Here is a 23,731-nt window from a genome sequence, read left to right on the forward strand (position 1 = left end):
AAAAATATTTTAAAAGAAACATCTCTCCAAGATGTTTTCCCAAAAGAAGTAGCATCTTTATAGAATGCTACCCAAAAATCTTCAAAATATTTGCCAAACAAATGTTTTGAAAAAAAATTATTATGGAGGAGAACTTTTCAGATAAACCACCACATATTCTTGTAAAGGAACTTTTCAAATGATGAAATTTTAAGCCATTAGACTTCCCAAAACCTCAATAGTATTATGAAAACATATTGGTTTAGACTGGATAAGTATTGTTCAAACATTACACAGACCCAAAAGATCCAAATTTTATCACTCATTCAACAACACAAATAGTTAAAAATTATTCGAATAAGAGATTGTGGGTGAAAACCCAAATTCTCTAAAGAAATTCCCAGCGAAATTTACCACCAAAATAGACCACCACCCATATTTCACATATTGAGATTAATAAACAGCCTGGTACAATGCATTCCTAATGAATAATAAATATATGAGACATTCTTGGCTCATATTTCAAATATGGCATCCAATTCAAATTGAAATACTCATGGATGAAATGATCAACTCAATGGATTCTAGATTAGAAGACGAGAAATCTTCAGCTTCTTCAATCAAAATAGTAGATCATCTGCTCAATGTATTCTAGATTAGAAGATGAGAAATCTTCAACTTCTTCAATCAAAACAGTGGATATTGCAGAAGATACCACTTCAGTAACTATCACCAGAACCAAAAAAATAAAAAATGATGATAATTTGGGAAAGACAATAGATGAATGATTTCCTGTAAACTTATAAAGCAAAGACAAAAGATGAATAAGGGAGGTTCCCTGTAAGAAAAGACAAATGAATAGTGAAAAATCTCAGGCATGAACAGTGAAGATTCTCTGCGATGAAGAATGAAGATTCTCCGAAAAAAATACAAAATTCAATAGTAAGATTTTCTGTAAAAAAAATGTAATAAGTGAATATATTTTCTAAAAGGTAGAAATTATGTAATTTTGGAAATGATATAAGGGATAAGATTCCCCAAAAAAATATGTTGTAAAGAGGCAATAGCCCTCTATAAAAGACTCATAGTTTTTTAATAAAATGCACGACTTCAAACACTCAATATAGGAATCAAAAGTTTGTTTCTCTGAAAATTTTTAGCTTTAAAAAATTTAAGTTTTTAAAACAAATCAAATTTAAGTTTTCAAAATTTTAATTTTCAAATTATTATTTCCCTACGCTTCTTTCCATCCGATCTTTAGATCCTTCAGGCTATCTGGTATTAGAGCCAAGGTGAAACAATTATTTCTCAATTTCGAAAATATTCAACTTATTTTCAACATTTTCGAGTTTTGGTTTAACTGATTTTATTTATGTGTTTTGTAGTCAATACCAAGGCTGTACTTCAAAACTCAAAAGGAGGAACCCTTTTAATAGAAACAAATACCTTAATGTCTCATACCACAATCCCAATAACAATAAAATGGCATGAAATTAACCTTCCTGATAGGTGGAAACTTGAAGGTGCTACAGACTCTGTTGCACCAACTCCAATTAGAACCAATTAGAAACATTTCATTAAGTGAAATGTCCCAACACCAAGATGGTACAGTTGAATTGATATTCAACAGGCCACTTGGAATGCCTTCAAGAAATTCTTTTAAAATAGGAAGTAACAACACAGCTTTTAGGAGTTTAAATTTAGAATAAAAATGAAATCCTGAAACACAAACAACAGATTTTAGGACAGCTAGAGCCTCTAGCTATTCTATCCCAACAACATTTAGGAACAATTTACAAGGAAAGATGATTCCAAAAATACAGCTAAACCAATCTATGCCAGACAGGAAAATAGCCCCCAAAATTCACCTAATATGTCAACAACAATCTCATCAATGACTAATAATGCAAGACAATGAGAAAAGTAAGAAATCTTTGCTCTAGAAAAATATTTTGAGATCAATAAAGAATGATGTAGAAAAAACTTCTATTCCAACAAAAATAAACAAAGAAGAAGAAGATTAATTTGAAATTTATAATAATAAAAAAGAAAGCATTCTTCAAGAATATTATGAATTCATGAATACTCAAAAAATTCATTTAAAATTCTTTGAATGGTTTGAAGAATATTATTTAGAATCTATTAATACAATAAAACATAATACTAGATGGCAAACCAATAAAGGAGAAGTACAATCTCAACATCCCCATTTAATAAAGTTTCAATATCTTCATAAAAATACTGTAATAAAATCAAGTTCTTTAAAAATGAAAGCTCTTGATGCAGGAGAACAAATCTCATCAAAAGATAGTAAAATGGTAGTAGAATAAAACAACTATACAAATATCAGTCTTCATACAATAGGAAAACAATTAGATTTTATTGAAATTTTGGTAGAGAATCACCCAATAAAGAAAGAATCAGTAAAAGAGATAACCGAAAAGAGTTCTAAAGAACCAATATTTACACCCTATGAAATTCCAAAACCTTTCCAAAAACCCCAAAATGATTTCTTGACAGAAATCCAAAATAAACTTGAAGCTTTTGAAAGTTACAAGTCTAAATTAGTCTAAAGTACATGTACTTGACATGTATTAATATGACCTCTCATGTAATAAGTTTAGGGTTCGCATATCATAACCTAGGGTTCACATAAATAACATGTAATGCATTATCATATGGGTTTGAATGTATATTCTAGGAGCTCACATATTTAGTTGTATATGGTGTTACATATGGGTTTGCATGAGGGGGTTCGCCTATAGGGGTTTGCATTCTATAAGTGTTCGCATATTAAATCCTATACTAAAAGTCATGAGGGTTCACGTATGGGCTGGCCTATTGGATTTCGCAACTTAGGGGTGTTCGCGATACAGGAGAGTTCCTACATGCAAAGGTGTTCTCAACACAGTAGGGGGTTCACATACCATGGGGGTATTCTCATACATACTACCTTATTTTAATTAACCAGACATAATGCTATAAGTTAGATCCCATACCTGATTCGAAGACACAGAAACCTTAATTTGGGAGAGGAGATTGAGGATCCACTTGAGAGGAGAAAGTTGATTTTGAAAACTTCGAATTATTTTGTTTGAAATTTGATTTGGTAATGGTGGAGAAAAAGGAAGATCTTTTGGAAGCTTTTCTTTGAAAAATTCTTTAGATTAAGAATTCTGAGGTTTGAAAATCTTTGTTATTTATAAAAAAAATTTTCTCAAATTGCAATAGGATTAGGAATTCTTATTTAAAATTGAGGTTGATTTTAAATTAAGGACTGAATTAAATAATGATTTTTGGGTTGGGCTAGTTTGAGAATTTGGCATTTTTATGGGGTAAAAATAAGGAAATAAAATGTTTTAGTTGAATGCACACAAAGGATTTCAAACTTGAGACCTAAGGGTAAGCTAAGGCCTTACCACATAACCAACAAGTTCATTCTTGTCAATTCTTAGCAGAAATAATTTTTAAGGCCTTTTAATTCTCTTAACCTATATTTTTGGGATGTGACATTATCACCAAGGATAAAGAAATTATAATTGAAGTTATTGATACAATACAAGACCCTGAACTTAAAACAAAATATCATTTAAAATTAAAATCATAATTAAAAGATAAAATAGAAAAAGAAAAAGAAATTATCCCTAGTCAATCACAAATGTGCAATATGCAAGATATAATATTTAATAAATATGAAAAAATAAAACCTAGACAAATTACAATTTTTGAATTAAAACTGGAAATAAAACAAATTAAATTGGAGCCTTCCCAGCATAAAAATGAACAAGAGATGAAAAAAAAACAAATGCAAACTTTAAAACATGAAATCCCATAAGATAGTTCTTTAGAAACTGAACCCCAGCTAGAAGAAAATATACAAGAATATATGATGGTTCTCACTAAGGTATCTATCCAAAGATATTTGATAAAAATAAATCTCATTGTAAATAATGAATTTAAATTGGGAACAATAGCCCTTTTTGACATAAGAGCATATCAAAATTGTATCAGAGAATGGATAATTCCAAAAAAATATTATGACAAAATATCAAAACCTCTTAAAGCCACAAATGATAAAAAAAACTCAAAAGTATGTACAAAATTCCCATGTAGAAATCTGTAAAAAAGGTATAAAATATCAAACATATTTTTTAATGGTAAAAGATATTACACTACAGTGAAATAGGTTTTTAGCGGCATTTTTTGGCCCTATAGCGGCACTTATAAGGCCGCTAAAACAATTTCCAACGCTTATAAAAGCACCACAAAAAACGCCGCTATAGATAACGCAACTAAATTTTGTGGCATTTATGTCGGAAAACGCCGCTTTATAACATGATCTTTAGCGGTGCTTCTCATAAAAATGCCGCTAAAGACCATGTTCTATAGCAATGTTTATGAGAAAATGCCACTAACTTTAGCAGATTTTACCAACCCATTTTATTTCATATAGAACCCGAATTTTCAACATATTTTCCTATAACATCAAATCCAACCAAAAACTTCAAATCTAAATGATACTATCATAGAAGAAATATGTATATGACATAAATTTATAAATGAAATAACAAAATATATTATATTCAAAATTTATATTGTTAAGATATTCTCACAATAAGAAAATAAAAGTCTAAGATGGCGGATTCTGCGATTGATTCTACTGAAATATATTCATCATATTGTGAAGCTGTAGCTGGAGTTCGTCATATTTTCTTGTTGGCTCTGCTTCCCTCGTTGCTACCTCCACTTTAAGTTGTAGCTTGAGTTCATCATATTTTCTTTGAGCCTTTGTTTCTCTCGATGTTGCCTCCGCTTTAAATTGAGTAATTTGCTCAACTTTGCTCACTTGCATCAAAGTCATTTGGTCTCTGTAACACCCCAAACCTGGCCTAGACGTTATGGTCGAATATGGTGATGTCACATGGAAAGGGATTTGAAGACAAGATTGTTGAGTTTAAAAACCGTTGCAGTAAGTTAGCTTTTATTTAATTCGAAAAAAAAAACTAGTTTATTTTCTTTAAAACTTATCTCTTAGCGGAAGCTTTTGAAACCAATTAATTTAGGGAAAATCGTTTCTATTTACGACAAACCTTAGTTTTCAAAAAAATCGTGTTTTGTGGAGTTTCAGTTTTAAAAAAAATCCATAAAAAACAGTATAAAGTCCCAAATTTAAAGCCAACCAGTCCATAGTCCAGAAGATACATCAAAAACCCTAAATAAGTAATAATTCCAGACATTAACGGAAAATAGTCTAAAATTTACGTGTGGCCACCATCGAGTCCTCCGCTGCACTGACCCGTCAAGTCTGGGGATTACTTCTACAGATTAAATAGAGAAATGTTGAGTTTTCGCAAACTCAGTGTGTAATCCCCACAGAAAACATGCATACAGATAATCAACAGAATTCAGTTAGATACAGTCTAGGGCCTGTGCCCATCATAAAATCAGTTTAGGCCTTAGCCCATCCAGATATAGTCTTAGAAATATATTAGGGCATTGGCCCATATCAAATACAAAATGCAGATACAGTAAATCAGAATCTTACCCACCAGCCTTTACACACCATCTCCGTCCAACCCAACACACCATATGGGGATTAAATCAACCCACCCATCCCTACAAACCATGCTGTACCGAAATGCGGCACATAATCATAAGGTTGCAACTGAGCTGCCAGATAACAGGCTTAATAGTCTTTTAGACACTTCCTCCAAATATCATCAACACACCCGATGCAATGCAACATACAAAATATGTCATGCCATTATGCAATTAATATTACATACATTCAGATATCATAAGTCATGCTCGGTATAGAAATCAGAAAGACAGATCACACATATGGGGTCTAAGTAAAGCTTACCGACCCTATAGTATTTCCACAGTAGACTTGGGCGACTCGTGTAACCTTACAGAACTTTTCAGAAAAATGGGTTCACATGCCTATGTGACCCATTTGGCCCAAATTGGCCTTGGCCACGTGATCCATTTTTAATGTAACCCGTGCTAGGTAATTATTCATATATATTTTCACTATTTAGTTATATGTTCCTTCAAAGTTGTTTACTTGAGTCACTGTTACTAAATTATTTATATCTTGAGCTACGAAATTCTGAATTAAGATCCACTTGATGTATTTAAAACTATAATCAAATACCTTTCTACCATAAAATTTTTAGAATTTTAGGTTAAGCTAATAAGTACAGTAAAATCTTCACACTTGCCCCTATTCTGCTGTATGACAGCTTTGTCCCTTCTTTGCTAAAAAATAATTATCTCTTAGTAAAAAATTTAGATAATGTTTCGATTTTTTTATTGAAAATAGACTCATTAATAATTTCAGCATGTAAATTTTAACCCCTAATTATTTGTCTCCAATTTTTGATGATTTTCCAAATTCAGAACAAGGGAACCCGAATTCAATCTGACCTTTTATCACAAAGTTTATTATACCTCACAATTTACAATTCCATTACTTACATTGTTTCTTCTATGAGAAACTAGAATCAATAACCTTTAATTCCATTTTTTTCATCCTCTAATTCGATTTCCAAAATTTATGGCGATTTTTCAAATTTAGCCTACTGCTGCTGTCCAAACAATAAGCAGTTCTGGCTTTTCGCCGAATCCCTTTTTTTTGCGTTTCGGGTACACACCTAGTTTTGTTTGATGCTAAAACAGTCCCCGAGCACTCCAAAGCCTATAATAAAGATACCCAACATCAATTTAACGAATTTACAAGTGAATTGACAACCAAGAACGAACAAAAACCCAACTTACCACCAACGATAACCTTCCGTTTAACTATTGTTAAGACGAGAACACTAAATTCACCAGTCTGGGCCTCCCCCTATGCCCAAATCATAGAGAAAAAAAATATTACCACTTCAATCATTAAAAGATTCATGATAGAAATGAAGAGAAACACTTATCGAAACTAAGCAAGCACTAACCACGTGCGAAAATGAAGGAAAATAAATGGATTAGGGAAAGATTAAGAAGAAAAAAAAAGAGAGATGAAAAAACTCAGAGAATTTCGACAAGAGGAAAGGGAGAAGAATAGACGGCAGATTTTTTTGAAAAAAAGAGTCAAAATTCGGTTATGGGAAAAAAATTAAATAAAATCTCAATAACCCCCAAAATCCCTTAGTCTTCTCCCCTAATTCCCACTACATATCCACTACTCAAAATCCCCCTATTACAAAACTCTATCCCGAAATCTGAGCAAAAAATAATATCCTTGCCTGCATAGGGATTCAAACACAAGACCTCCATCATAATGACACACCATTTGACCACCAGACCAGCAGCCCATTCTGATGTAATTTACCCAACAATTAAATAAAAACCTATTAAATAAGAGTAAGGCCTAATTCATTTAAAATACCAAAATTTTCCCAAGTGAAGGCTTGAACTTGGGACCTCTCAAATACTCCCAAAACACATAACCACTAAAGCTGACAGATATTTGTGTCATATTTTCACAATAACGAAATTAGAAATTTTAGGGCTTTACAACTCTACCCCCTAAAGAAAATTTTGTCCTCAAAATTTACCTGATCAAAATAAATGAGGACACTGCTGACACATCGCATCCTCAGACTCCCATGTGGCCTCCTCAGTGCTATGATTACGCCATAGAACCTTTACCAGTAGAATGGATTTCCTTCTCAGAACCTTAACGTCACGAACCAGAATCTAAACCGGCTCTTCCTCAAAGGTCAAATCTGGCTTAAACTCGATCTCTTCAACAGGGACAATATGAGTAGGATCAGAGCGGTAGCGCCTCAACATGTCCTCCAGTATCTGAATCACCCTCTTAGACTTACCATCGGCCTGAGGATGGAATGCAGTACTGAAGTCCAACCTTGAACCCAAAGCCTCATGTAACTTCCTCTAAAACTGATATGCAAAATGAGGATCCTTATCAGAGGTGATCGAAACAGGTACTCTATGCAGTCTCTCTATCTTAGAAATATAAAGCTTCACCAGCTTCTACAAAGAATAATCAGTACGAACCAGTATAAAGTGGTCGAACTTGGTCAATTGATCCACTATGACCCATATTGAATCTTTCTTAGTGGGTGTTAGAGGCAACCCACTAACGAAATCCATAGTTACGCGCTCTCATTTCCTAAGAGGAATCTTAACCGGCTGCAGCAAACCAGAAGGTAACTGATGCTCAGCCTTAACCTACTGGCAAGTTAGACATCTACCCACAAAATTAGTAACCTCACGTTTCAACCCTGGCCACCAGTATAACTCACGGAGGTCTCAGTACATCTTATTTTCGCCAGGTTGCATAGCATAAAGGCTACTATGCGCCTATCTCAGTATGGCATGTCTCAAATCAATATCATTCGGAACATAAATTCTCCGACAGAAATAGAGTACCCCATCACTGTTCAGTCCGAAATCCGTAGTGCTACCATTCTCAACCTGATGAAAACGTAACCTGAGAAACTTATCCCCTAACTATTTACCTCGAATCAGTTCAATCCATGTCAATTTGACCCGAAGTCCTGCCAACAGACTTTCATCGTCGAATAGGCTCAGTCGAGCAAACATCGCTCTTAGATCGGCATAGCCCTACGGCTCAATGCATCAGGCACCATATTGGCCTTGCCGAGATGGTACTCAATGGTACAATCATAATCCTTAAGCAGCTCAACCCATCTTCACTGTCTAAGATTTAACTCCTTCTGAGTGAGGAGATACTTGAGGCTCTTATGATTAGTGTAGATAATACAGTTCTCACCGTACAAATAATGCCTCCAGATTTTCAATGCAAAGATTACAGCGGCCAACTCTAAATCATGCGTTAGATAGTTCGCCTCGTATGTCTTAAGCTAACGAGAAGCATAAGCAACCACCTTACCATCCTGCATCAACACACATCCCAAACCAACATGTGATGCATCACTATAAATTGTGAACTCCTTTCTAGGTTCAGGCTGTACCAAAATAGGAGCCTTAGTCAGTGCAGTCTTAAACTTCTCAAAGCTCTCTTGCTGTGCATTAGTCCAATCAAATGATACACCTTTACGTAACAACTTAGTCAATGGTACTACGATCAGTGAAAATCCTTCCACAAATCGTCAGTAATAACTTGCCAACCCCAAAAAGCTGTGGATCTCAGACACATTCTTAGGCTGCTTCTAGTCCAATACAGCCTCAAATTTTCAAGGATCTACTTGAATTCCCTCAGTAGACACCACATGACCCAGAAATGTTACTTCACGTAAACCAGAACTCGCACTTGCTGAACTTAGCATAGAGCTGCTTTTCCCTCAAAATTTGAAGAACAAACCTAAGGTGCCCGTCATGCTATTCCTCAGTCCTCGAATAAACCAATATGTCATTGATGAACACCATTACAAACTGATCCAGGTAGGGCTGAAACACTCGGTTCATCAGATCCATTCGATAGGGAGTGATAGACATCGGAGCTGTACCAGGGGAGAAGCTCAATCCCAAACTCCACTTCTCGATTCGGAGGTAAACCCGGTAGCTCCTTAGGATAGACGTCTAGAAAATCCCTCACAATTTTCATGTCCTTAACAGTAAAGTCACCAGAAGCGGAAACACTAACGTAGGCCAAATACTCATCACATCCCTTGTGAACCAGTTTTTCAGCTACCAATGCAGATATCACGTTAGCCAAGTAATTTCGATGTTCCCCAATCACAACTACTTCATTACCCCCTTCAGTTCTCAATTCAACCCTCTTAGTCGCATAGTCCAAAGTGACACGATGCTTAAACAACCAGTCCATCGCCAATATCATATCGAACTCCCCAAACGGAAGCTCCATCAAATCAGCCAGAAATACTGTCCCTTGAACCTCTAAAGAAACATCCCTGTACAGTTTGCTAACTCTAACCGATTGCCCTAGCGGGCTCAACACTGTCACCTCACTAAAAGTACTCTCAACCGGAATCCCTAGGTTTTTGGAAACATAACAGGCATATCAATGTAGTGTAAGGCATATCAAAAACAAGAAACGTACTCGTGATAAGGTCTAGAACATCTCTATCCTCTCAGTGACGAGCAGCATAAACTAGGGCTAGCTACTTCGCCTCAGCCTGTCCAGCACCTCTACCCGGTGCTCTCTGCCCCTGACCTATACCATTACAACCCTAGCCTAACCATGACCTCTAGGCGGCTACTGAACTACCTCTAGTGGTTGTGCTGTACAAGAACTCGCAACTTGCACCTGATTTACCCTCAGTAGACACTCTTGAACATGGTGCTTAGTACACCCACATCTTAAATAAGCCCCAATCGTCCTCCAACATTCGGCTGGATGGCGTCTTCCACAATGCCTACAAAGCGTGATCCCAGTAACTGCAACAGGGGCCCAACTCTAATTGGCCCACCAGATCTGACCTTTTTCTTAGGCCTCATCATAGAACTCAAGGGCTCCGAATCCCACTTATTCTTGCTTCTCTCCTTATCCTGGTTTTGGCGCTCAGCGCGCTTCACCTCCTCAGCGATCTTCGCATTCTCTACCAGTACTGAAAAGTCACGCTCCCTCTGCGGAGCTATCAAAACTCTCAAACTGTCCCTGAGTCCATCCTTGAAATAGACAACACTCATATTCAGTCGCCACCATGCCTCACGCATAGCAGCTCAATCTATGAAACTCGATCTCATACTTGGCCACTGAACGATCCCCTTGCGTGAGATTCAAAAACTCACATCTTGTAACACCCCGAACCCGAGGCCGTCGCCGGAGTCGAACAAGAGGTGCTAACAGATTTCAAACCACTTAAAAAAATTTCCCAGACAAGCTCCCAATCTGCGTACTAGTCGCTTTAAAAATCATATCTTGAGTTCTGAAACTTGAAATCCAGTTCCGTAAATTTTCCCAGAAACTAGACTCATATGCCCATCTACATATTTTTTTCTAGAATTTTTGGTTGGGCCAATTAGTACAGTTTATTAGTCAAATTCTCCCATGTTACAGGGATCGACTACACTGACCTTTGCGCATTACGACTTGGATATCTCCCTGTACAGGGCTTCATTACTGATTTCGTTTGTTTCTATAGAAACTAGACTCGAAGGGGAATCTATGAACATATGGCATGACTTCTAATTATCTCTGGTTAATTTATAATGAATTTCCAAAGTCGGAACAGGGAATCTAGAAATCGCTCTGGCCCTGTTTCACAAGAGTTTAATTATCTCCTAACATACAGCTCATATGGTCGTTTCGTTTCTTCTATATGAAAATAGACTCATCGAGATTCGATTACATAATTTATTCATTAATTAATTCCACTCCTACAATTTTTAGCGATTTTTCAATCTCACATCACTGCTGCTACCAGCATCTGTTACTAAAGCAACTATGCCTATTTCGTGATTTCTCCTTGATCTAACTAGTAATTCATCATACATATCACAAATCATGATCATGACTAGCCATGCCAAGGGCTAATCATTGTCAAACATCTTCCTACTACACTATTGCCATATCATGAATTTTGACACCAAAAATAATCAACCATGACATATGGCATAAAAATCGAATTTCCAAGACTTACGACCTAACATTATAGAACCAAATCCAACCGAACATTTATGCCATTTTCGCATGGCTAAAAGTTTACATACCAAATTTCAACAAAACATATTAGCCTATACATGCCGAAATGTTCTCCTAGACCGACTAAAAAGAAGATACCAAAAGTTGCTAGCCGGTGTGATGACTTCGATGACGGCCCGATCACGCAAAAAGAGACGAGTCCAAGAAACCTAAAATAGGTGACAAGGAAACACCGAGTGAGTATATAACTCAGTAAGTCATAAGCAGTGCACTACCATCCATTAATAACATTATCACAAGAGGAAACAAAATGGAACGAGGCTAGTTACTCCATCCATACCGAACCATACCATAGTTCCTTAGACCTATCGGTTAAATCTCATACCAAGTCATGCATTCACATTCCATATACTAATCAATAGGATATTTGAGGCATTTTCATACATCATTGTATTTTCGTTACAATCATACAACTAAACGACCTTTCACCTATTCCATGATAAATCTTATGTACGTGACTTCAATTATAATTGTCACATAGGTTCAAACTTACCAAGCTCAACTCCAAATATAAACATAGCGCCTATTAGCCATGAACTCAAGGTACTTACCCGATCCGCTGTCCGTGATCAACTCAATAATGTCGCACACTTAGTGTCCATAGTGATTCAAAAGTATATATTAAGTCCGCACACTCAGTGCTATATAATCAACTCGCACACTTAGTGCTATATAATCAAACTCGCACACTTAGTGCTACATAATCAAACTCGCACACTTAGTGCTGTACAATTTAAACCTGCACACTTAGTGCCAATCTCATGATCATAAATGTTTATACCCGCACACTTAGTGCCGAGATCAACAACTCAATACATCTCACCTCTTTTCTTTTCATTCAACACTTTCGTCACCACATGCATACATGTATATATATATTTATCATTCCATTCAGCATCATTACATAGACGTTATGACCATTTAAATTAATACAAACTATATGCTTAATGACTTACTTTGTGTTGGGTAAGACGGTTCCAACTCGGCTACTCGATGATCTTTTCTTTGCCTTTGCTTGATTCTCCTCCTTTAACTCCGTGAGCTTAATCAATAAATCAACTAGTTTAACCGCCTTGCTAAATATTTACAATCCAATTACACGTGCATATGTATGTTAGTATATTCGGCAATCACCCTTACTAATCACCCATTTAGTCGATTGTAGGGAATTAAATATAATATCTCTAGGATGTACTCTACATGGCTGAATATACCATGTTAGTTTTTTTAACATTTCCTATGTAATTACATATAGGTTTTTACACTTTAAGTTTCACACATTTCACCTTTTAATGCCTATTGCTCATCCCTTTGATCTTAACCTAAATGACAACTCCCTCTCCCCATATCTCAACCGAATTATCCATAACATCAAGACTAAAATTTTGCACCTTGAACTTCATACATTTATAAAACTTCCATAACTCATTCGGCTTTAACAATTACCCATTTCTCATAAAAGAAATTAACAAATAAAATAAACATTCCATTAACCCATATGGCCGAATGTACCAAGCATTACTTAACTAAAATTCCACAAATTTCAACCTCATAATAATCTCTACTTATTCAATACAACATGAAACAACCTCTACTCCTAACCTCTTGATATACGGCTTAATGCCCAAACCACCATAAAAGTTTGATTTTTCATGACATTGCCGAAATGCATTTCAACAATTAGCTCATCATACAAAGGAAGTTAAAACCAACATTTCAAAACTTACCTCCAACTAGAAAAAGGGTTGCCGAATTGCCTTAATGAAAACTTCCCTATTTCTTTCCTTTTTGTTTCGGTTTTGGCAAGATGGAGAAGAAGATGAACACTCCTCTTCCCTTTTTCTCTTTTATTCAATTTTATTATAATTATTTTAAGCCATTTGTTAACTAAACAAAACATATTAAATTATAATAAGTGGAGCACCATCACCCCTTGGCCGGCCACTCTTCATCTTTTGGGTAAATTGACATGCAAAACCACCCTTTTTGGTACATGCACTAATAGACCATTTTAAATTAGCCTATCATATTTCACCATGTCTCATATCGATCCCTATTTAATAATTTCTCATGCAATTGGTAAAATTAGAGAATGAAACTTCCACATACTCATGCACACACATAATAAGCATAGAATATAGCAATTAATTATTTTTATGACTCGGTTTTGTGGTCCCGAAACCACTTCCCGACTAGGGTCAATTTTGGGCTGTCACAACTCTCCCCCACTTAAGAAATTTTCGTCCCCGAAAATCTTACCGGTAAATAAGTTTGGGTATCGTTCTTTCATCGAGCTCTCGGTTTCCCAAGTAGCTTCCTCAATCCCGTGTTTGAGCCATAACACCTTTACTAGTGGAACCCTTTTGTTTCGCAACTCTTTCACTTCACGAGCTAGGATACGCATCAGTTCTTCTTCATAACTCATATCGGCTTGAATTTCAACCTCTGATGGGCTAATTATGTGCGATGGATCAGATCTATAGCGTTGAAGCATCAAAACATGAAAGACGTCGTGGATCTTTTCAAGTTCAGGGGGCAAAATCAATCGATACGCAACTGGACCAACTCGTTCGGAGATTTCGTACGGCCCAATGAATCTCGGACTCAACTTGCCCTTATGGCCAAATCTGAGTACCTTTTTCCAATGCGAAACTTTAAGAAACACTTTATCTCCCACCTGATATTCAATGTCTTTTCGTTTCAAATCCGCATACGATTTCTGACGATCTTGGCTGCTTTCAGACTTTCACGGATTACCTTTACTTTCTGTTCGGCATCTTTAATCAAATCAACTCTGAAAATTTTACTTTCACCGAGCTCGGTCCAAAACAATGGTGTACGGCATTTACGACTGTACAAAGCCTCGTAAGGTGCCATCTTAATACTTGATTGAAAACTATTGTTGTAAGCGAATTCAATCAAAGGTAAATACCGTTCCCATGAACCACTAAACTCGAGGATGCAACATCTCAACATATCCTCAAGTATCTGAATTATCCGCTCAGATTGACCATCGGTTTGTGGATGAAAAGCGGTGCTAAAATGCAGCTTGGTACCCAAAGCTTCTTGCAATTTCTTCCAAAATCGCGAGGTGAATCTCGGATCTCTATCCGACACGATAGAAATAGGTACCCCGTGTAATCTCACAATCTGAGAAACATATAATTCGGCTAGTTTATCCAATGAAAAATTCGTACGCACGGGGATAAAGTGAGCCGACTTAGTCAGTCTATCAACAACAACCCAAATCGCATCCTTCTTACTTGCTGACAATGGCAGTCCGGACACAAAGTCCATTGTGACTCGATCCCATTTCCACTCGGGTATCATGATCGGCTGAAGTAATCCTGAAGGCACTTGATGTTCCGCTTTCACTTGTTGACATATTAAACATCTCGAAACAAAGTCGGAGATGTCTCGTTTCATACCATGCCACCAAAACCGACGTTTCAAATTGTTGTACATTTTCGTACTCCCCGTGTGAATTGACATTCGGCTACAATGGGCTTCGTTCAGAATCATCGAAATGAGTTCTGAATTTCTTGGAACACACAATCGACTTCTGAACCTCAAACAATCGTCATCATCAATTTGAAATTCGGATTCCATATTCGGAATACATTCAGCCCGTTTTGCAACCAATTCATCGTCGACTTTCTGAGCTTCACGAATTTGACGAATCAATAATGGTTTGGCCTTTAATTCAGCTACTAACACATTGTCGGGTAGAACAGACAAGTGCACATTCATCGCTCGTAAAGCAAACAGTGATTTTCGGCTTAAGGCGTCCGCAACCACATTAGCCTTTCCCGGGTGGAAATCAATGACAAGCTCATAATCTTTCAACAACTCAAGCCAACGTCTTTGTCGCAGATTTAAGTCTCTTTGAGTCATCAAATATTTGAGACTTTTGTGATCCGAAAATACATGGCACTTTTCCCCAAATAAGTAATGCCGCCATATTTTCAGGGCGAACACTATGGCCGCCAATTCAAGATCATGGGTCGGATAGTTTCTTTCATGCGGCTTTAATTGTCTCGACGCGTAAGCCACAACTCGACCTTCTTGCATCAACACACAACCTAGCCCAAGTAAGGATGCATCACTATAAATGACAAACTCTTTTCCGGACTCCGGTTGTACTAGCACTGGAGCTTCGGTTAAACAGGTCTTTAGTCGATCGAAACTCTTCTGACAGTGCTCTGTCCACTCAAACTCAACATCTTTTTGGAGTAGTTTTGTCAACGGTGCAGCTATCATCGAGAAACCTTTTACAAATCGTCGGTAATAACCGGCGAGCCCCAGGAAGCTCCGAACTTCGGTAATATTTCTTGGAGGCTTCCAGTTAAGTATGGCTGAAATTTTGCTCGGGTCAACTCGAATACCCGATGCGGATACCACATGACCCAAGAAGCTAACCTCTCTTAACCAGAACTCACACTTACTGAACTTAGCATATAACTTCTTATCCCGCAAAATTTGCAACACTAATCTCAGGTGCTCAGCATGTTCGGTCTCATCTCCTGAATAGACTAAGATGTCATCAATGAACACAACTACGAACCGGTCCAAATACTGTCTGAAGATCTGATTCATCAAATCCATAAATACCGCAGGGGCATTAGTGAGCCCGAACGGCATCACTAAGAACTCGTAGTGACCGTACCTCGTTCTGAAAGCAGTTTTGGGTACGTCCGAATCTCGAATCCGCAACTGATAATAACCCGATCTCAAATCTATCTTTGAAAACACTGAGGCTCCTTTTAGTTGATCAAACAAATCATCAATACGTGGTAATGGATATTTATTCTTTATCGTCACTTTATTCAGTTGACGATAGTCAATGCACAACCTCATGGTTCCGTCCTTCTTTTTCACGAACAATACTGGTGCACCCCAAGGTGAGAAACTTGGTCGAGTGAAACCTCTATCCGTCAACTCTTGCAATTGAGCTTTCAATTCCTTTAACTCGGTTGGTGCCATACGATACGGAGCTATCAAAATCGGCGTAGTTCCAGGTACAAGTTCAATACCGAACTCTACCTCCCGAACAGGTGGTAAACCCGGTAATTCTTCAGGAAAAACATCCGGGTATTCACAAACCACCGGTACAGATTCGGGTTTCTCTTCTAATTCTTTGTCATCAAGTACATACGCAAGGTATGCTTCGCACCCTTTTCTTACATATTTCTGGGCCAACATTGCTGATATTACAACTGGCAACCCCCTTAAGTCCGTAGACTCAACTTGGATTATCTCGTTATTTGTGCACCTCAAATCGATGGTTTTTCTTTTGCAGTTCACCACTACATCATGTACGGTCAACCAATCCATACCAAGAATAACATCAAATTCGTCAAACGGCAAAAGCATCAAATCAGCCGGAAAACAGGATTCTCGGATTATTAGAGGGCATCTCTTGCACACTTTATCAACAAGTACGTATTGACCCAAAGGGTTTGACACTCGAATTACGAACTCAGTAGACTCAACAGGTAGAGTCTTACTGGATGCTAAGGTTTCACATACATATGAATGAGTAGAGCCAGGGTCAATCAATGCAATCACATTAGTATCAAAGAGAGTGAAGGTACCAGTGATGACGTCAGGGGAGGATGCCTCCTCTCGTGCGCGAATGGCATATGCTCTAGCAGGAGTACGGTTCTCGGGTCGAACAGCCGTATCAGAGGCCCCTCTCTGACTACCACCCCTACCTCCTAAAATTCTCGGTGGTCTACCTCTAGTTGTCACTCCACTAGGTCTTGCACCTTGAATCTTATTCTTCTCATCAAGCTCCGTGCAATCTCTAATGAAGTGGTCCTTCGAACCGCATCCGTAACAAGCCCTGTTAGTAGACTTACCCCAACATTCACCTAGGTGTCGTCTTCCGCATTGGGGGCATTCAGGTTTCTCTTGACGATTATTGCCCACACTAGCTACCGAAGTAGCTCGGGAGTCCGTCGATGGTCGTGCTCTGATGGAAATTCTCGTAGTCGTCCTCGACTTATTAGTGTCCTCCCTGAACTTCTTTACAGCTGAGAACAGAGCTTTACTCGTCGATCTTTTACGATAGTCTCTAGCTTCAAATTCAGCCTTCTTCTTCTCCTTTCCAAGTTCTTCCGCCTTGCAGGCTCGTTCGACTAGTGTTACGAATTCTTTTATCTCCAAAATACCCACTAGTAGCTTTAAATCTTCATTCAATCCTTCTTCGAATCTTTTGCACATAGCAACCTCATCAGCTACACACTCCCGGGCATACCTACTGAGTTTTACGAATTCATGTTCATATTCAGATACTGTCATACGGCCTTGCTTGAGTTCCAAGAATTCCTTACGCTTTTGATCAATGAACCGTTGACTAATATATTTCTTTCGAAATTCCGTTTGAAAGAAGTCCCAAGTTACTCGTTCGTTTGGGACTATGGAAATCAGGGTCCTCCACCAATAGTAGGCTGAGTCCCGCAACAAGGATATAGCACACTTTAGACATTCATCGGGCATGCATGATAGTTCATCAAACATTCGAATGGTGTTATCAAGCCAGAACTCGGCCCTTTCAGCATCATCAATAACTATGGCCCTGAACTCCTCGGCCCCGCGCTTCCTAATCAAGTCTACATGTGGCTTACTCAGCCTCACAGGATCAGTAACTGATGGCATTACGGGCTCTTGGGGTGGATTATTCAAATTCGGGAATTGTTGGACAGCCGGATTGGTTCGGGCATATTGCGCGACCCACTCATTCATCATGGTAAAGAAGGCTTGTTTAGCCCCCTCACCTTGATTATTCGTAGATGACTGAGGTTCAACAGGCGGCGTCCCTTGTGCAGGAGCAGCCGCTACACTTTCAACGTCATCCGCCAAGGTTCTCTCTACACCGGGATCCATTTACTAATCAAAACAAAAATTTTAACCGTCAGAAGTCATCACACATTTAAACATTAACATTAAGGCATGTATAGCTAGACTCATACGTGCTATGGTAGTCCTAGAACCGACTAAACCATAGCTCTGATACCAATCAAATGTAACACCCCGAACCCGAGGCCGTCGCCGGAGTCAAACACGAGGTGCTAACAGACTTCAAACCACTTAAAAAAAATTTCCCAGACAAGCTGCCAATCTGCATACTAGTCGCTTTAAAAATCAGATCTTGAGTTCTAAAACTCGAAATCCAGTTCCGTAAATTTTACCTAAAACTAGACTCATATGTCCATCTACATATTTTTTTTAGAATTTTTGGTTAGGCCAATTAGTACAGTTTATTAGTAAAAGTCTCCCATGTTACAGGGATCGACTACACTGACCTTTGCGCATTACGACTTGGATATCTCCCTGTACAGGGCTTCATTACTGATTTCGTTTGTTTCTATAGAAACTAGACTCGAAGGGAATCTATGCACATATGGCATGACTTCTAATTATCTCTGGTTAATTTATAATGAATTTCCAAAGTCGGAACAGGGAATCCAGAAATCGCTCTGGCCCTGTTTCACAAGAGTTTAATTATCTCCTAACATACAGCTCATATGGTCGTTTCGTTTCTTCTATATGAAAATAGACTCATCGAGCTTCGATTACATAATTTATTCATTAATTAATTCCACTCCTACTATTTTTAGCGATTTTTCAATCTCACATCACTACTGCTACCAGCATCTGCTACTAAAGCAACTATGCCTATTTCGTGATTTCTCCTTGATCTAACTAGTAATTCATCATACATATCACAAATCATGATCATGACTAGCCATGCCAAGGGCTAATCATTGTCAAACATCTCCCTACTACACTATTGCCATATCATGAATTTTGAAACCAAAAATAATCAACCATGACATATGGCATAAAAATCGAATTTCCAAGACTTGCGACCTAACATTATAGAACCAAATCCAACCGAACATTTATGCCATTTTCGCATGGCTAAAAGTTTACATACCAAATTTCAACAAAACATATTAGCCTATACATGCCGAAATGTTCTCCTAGACCGACTAAAAAGAAGATACCAAAAGTTGCTAGCCGGTGTGATGACTTCGATGACGGCCCGATCACGCAAAAAGAGACGAGTCCAAGAAACCTAAAATAGGTGACAAGGAAACACCGAGTGAGTATATAACTCAGTAAGTCATAAGCAGTGCACTACCATCCATTAATAACATTATCACAAGAGGAAACAAAATGGAACGAGGCTAGTTACTCCATCCATACCGAACCATACCATAGTTCCTTAGACCTATCGGTTCAATCTCATACCAAGTCATGCATTCACATTCCATATACTAATCAATAGGATATTTGAGGCATTTTCATACATCATTGTATTTTCGTTACACTCATACAACTAAACGACCTTTCACCTATTCCACGATAAATCTTATGTACGTGACTTCAATTATAATTGTCACATGGGTTTAAACTTACCAAGCTCAACTCCAAATATAAACATAGCGCCTATTAGCCATGAACTCAAGGTACTTACCCGATCCGCTGTCCGTGATCAACTCAATCATGTCGCACACTTAGTGTCCATAGTGATTCAAAAGTATATATTAAGTCCGCACACTCAGTGCTATATAATCAAACTCGCACACTTAGTGCTACATAATCAAACTCGCACACTTAGTGCTGTACAATTTAAACCCACACACTTAGTGCCAATCTAATGATCATAAATGTTTATACCCGCACACTTAGTGCCGAGATCAACAACTCAATACATCTCACCTCTTTTCTTTTCATTCAACACTTTCATCACCACATGCATACATGTATATATATATTTATCATTCCATTCAGCATCATTACATAGACGTTATGACCATTTAAATTAATACAAACTATATGCTTTATGACTTACTTTGTGTTGGGTAAGACGGTTCCAACTCGGGTACTCGATGATCTTTTCTTTGCCTTTGCTTGATTCTCCTCCTTTAACTCCGTGAGCTTAATCAATAAATCAACTAGTTTAACCACCTTGCTAAATATTTACAATCCAATTACACATGCATATGTATGTTAGTATATTCGGCAATCACCCTTACTAATCACCCATTTAGTCGATTGTAGGGAATTAAATATAATATCTCTAGGATGTACTCTACATGGCCGAATATACCATGTTAGTTTTTTTAACATTTCCTATGTAATTACATATAGGTTTTTACACTTTAAGTTTCACACATTTCACCTTTTAATGCCTATTGCTCATCCCTTTGATCTTAACCTAAATGACAACTCCCTCTCCCCATATCTCAACCGAATTATCCATAACATCAAGACTAAAATTTTGCACCTTGAACTTCATACATTTATAAAAACTTCCATAACTCATTCGGCTTTAACAATTACCCATTTCTCATAAAAGAAATTAACAAATAAAATAAACATTCCATTAACCCATATGGCCGAATGTACCAAGCATTACTTAACTAAAATTCCACAAATTTCAACCTCATAATAATCTCTACTTATTCAATACAACATGAAACAACCTCTACTCCTAACCTCTTGATATACGGCTTAATGCCCAAACCACCATGAAAGTTTGATTTTTCATGACATTGCCGAAATGCATTTCAACAATTAGCTCAACATACAAAGGAAGTTAAAACCAACATTTCAAAACTTACCTCCAACTAGAAAAAGGGTTGCCGAATTGCCTTAATGAAAACTTCCTTATTTCTTTCCTTTTTGTTTCGGTTTTGGCAAGATGGAGAAGAAGATGAACACTCCTCTTCCCTTTTTCTCTTTTATTCAATTTTATTATAATTATTTTAAGCCATTTGTTAACTAAACAAAACATATTAAATTAGAATAAGTGGAGCACCATCACCCCTTGGCCGGCCACTCTTCATCTTTTGGGTAAATTGACATGCAAAACCACCCTTTTTGGTACATGCACTAATAGACCATTTTAAATTAGCCTATCATATTTCACCATGTCTCATATCGATCCCTATTTAATAATTTCTCATGCAATTGGTAAAATTAGAGAATGAAACTTCCACATACTCATGCACACACATAATAAGCATAGAATATAGCAATTAATTATTTTTATGACTCGGTTTTGTGGTCCCGAAACCACTTCCCGACTAAGGTCAATTTTAGGCTGTCACACATCTTCTAGCATTAATGTAGCTTGCCCCCATATATTTACCGTGAAATGTAGACTTATAGAAATCCCAAGTCAGTTGTCGAGCTGAGTGCCCTCCTTAACGATCAGCCACCATTGGTATGCTTCATCGTGAAGCAAGAAAACACTCCCTTTCAATTTCTGTTCAGGGGTAAAGTCCAGATCGTCCATGATTCTTTCCGTGGCCTCCATCCAGTACTCGGCCACGCTAGGCGTGACTCTAGTGACACCCCTAGATAACTTAGCTCCATTTGATTGGAGTCATTCCGTAACTGACCCTCAGCCCCCAGATCCAGTGCTGGGGTTAGCAACCCTCTCGAATATCCTTAGCATAGCTTGGGACAAGGCGTCATCCCCGGCCATGCGATCATGAGACCCAGTCTCTGTAGCAGGTGAAACCGATGTCTCACTCGTATCCAGATTCTGTATGCTGCCTAATGACAATGACTCAGCTCGAGCCCCTCTACAGCCTCTATCTCGGCCTCTAGTACCCCGTCCGCGAATACCTCGTGCACTCATCGTAGAATTTGTAGCTTATTTGTGTTAACAGTTTCATGAATCAGTTACAGTTTTGATATATATTAGTAGATAGTATATCCAAACAGTATCAGAAGTTTAGAGTTTGTTATCATGAATCGTAGTGTTACTATAGTTTTCATTTCGCTACTGTTTTCAGTATACACTATCTACAGTGTTCTCAGTACAATGTAATACCTATAGTAGTTTCAAAATATGCTACTCATATTTCTAAAAACTTATCAGAGTTTTTAGAACACTTACAAAATTAGCGTCGAAGACTCGGTCTACCACATACTCAGTCAAAAATATTTCAAACCATTTAAAAATCATCTTTTTAAAACTAAGTTTTAAAACCCAAATCAGTGACTGAGTTTTGCAACCTGGTTCTAATACCACTAAATGTAACACCCCAAACCCGGCCTAGACATTATGGCCGAATCTAGTGATGTCACATGGAAAGGGATTTGAAGACAAGATTGTCGAGTTTAAAAACCGTTACAGTAAGTTAGCTTTTATTTAATTCAAAAAAATTTAGTTGATTTGCTTTAAAACTTGTCTCTTAGCGGAAGCTTTTGTAACCAATTAATTTAGGGAAAATCGTTTCTAGAGACAAAAAACTTAGTTTTTAGAAAAAAACCCGTGTTTTGTGGAGTTGCGGTTTTAAAAAAATCCATAAAAAAAGTATAAAGTCCCAAATCTAAAGCCAACTAGTCCATAGTCCAGAAGATACATCAAAAACCCCAAATAAGGAATAAATTCTTGGCATTAAGGAAAAACAGTCTAAAATTTACATGTGGCCACCGTTGAGTCCTCCGCTGCACCGACCCATCAAGTCTGGGGATTACTTGTATAGATTAAACAGAGAAAGGGTGAGTCTTCGCAAACTTAGTGTGTAATCTCCACAGAAAACATGCATACAGATAATCAACAGAATTTAGTTTGATACAGTCTGGGGCCCGTGCCTATCACAGAACCAGTTTGGGCCTTAGCCCATTCAAATACAGTCTCAGAAATACATTGGGTGTGACACCCCTAAAGTGACCCTAGTCGGAAAGCGGTCTCGGGACCGCTAGACCGAGTCACCAAATTATTTGAATGTGATAATTATTGCCTAAAATATGTGAATATAAATGTGTGAAAGTTTTAAGCTTCGATTTAGTTAATTGCATGTGAATTTAGTTGATAGGACTTATGTGAGAAAATTTAGAAATGTACTAGGCAAATGCAAGTGGCCTAATAGTGCATGTAATCAAAGGGGTGGACTTGCATGTCAATTTCCCCCCATTTAAGTACTAGTGGCCGGCCATGACAAGGGATGATGGGCAAAACATGTCATGAAACATGTTGTGTTAATGGAAAAATAAAATAAGAAGCATGGGCAAAACATGTCATGAAACATGTTGTGTTAATGGAAGAATAAAATAAGAAGCATGGGCAATAAACTAATAAGAAATTGAAGGAAGAAAACAAAGAGAAAA

The sequence above is a fragment of the Gossypium hirsutum genome, chromosome D13, assembly GCF_007990345.1.
Source record: "Gossypium hirsutum isolate 1008001.06 chromosome D13, Gossypium_hirsutum_v2.1, whole genome shotgun sequence".
NCBI lineage: Eukaryota > Viridiplantae > Streptophyta > Magnoliopsida > Malvales > Malvaceae > Gossypium > Gossypium hirsutum.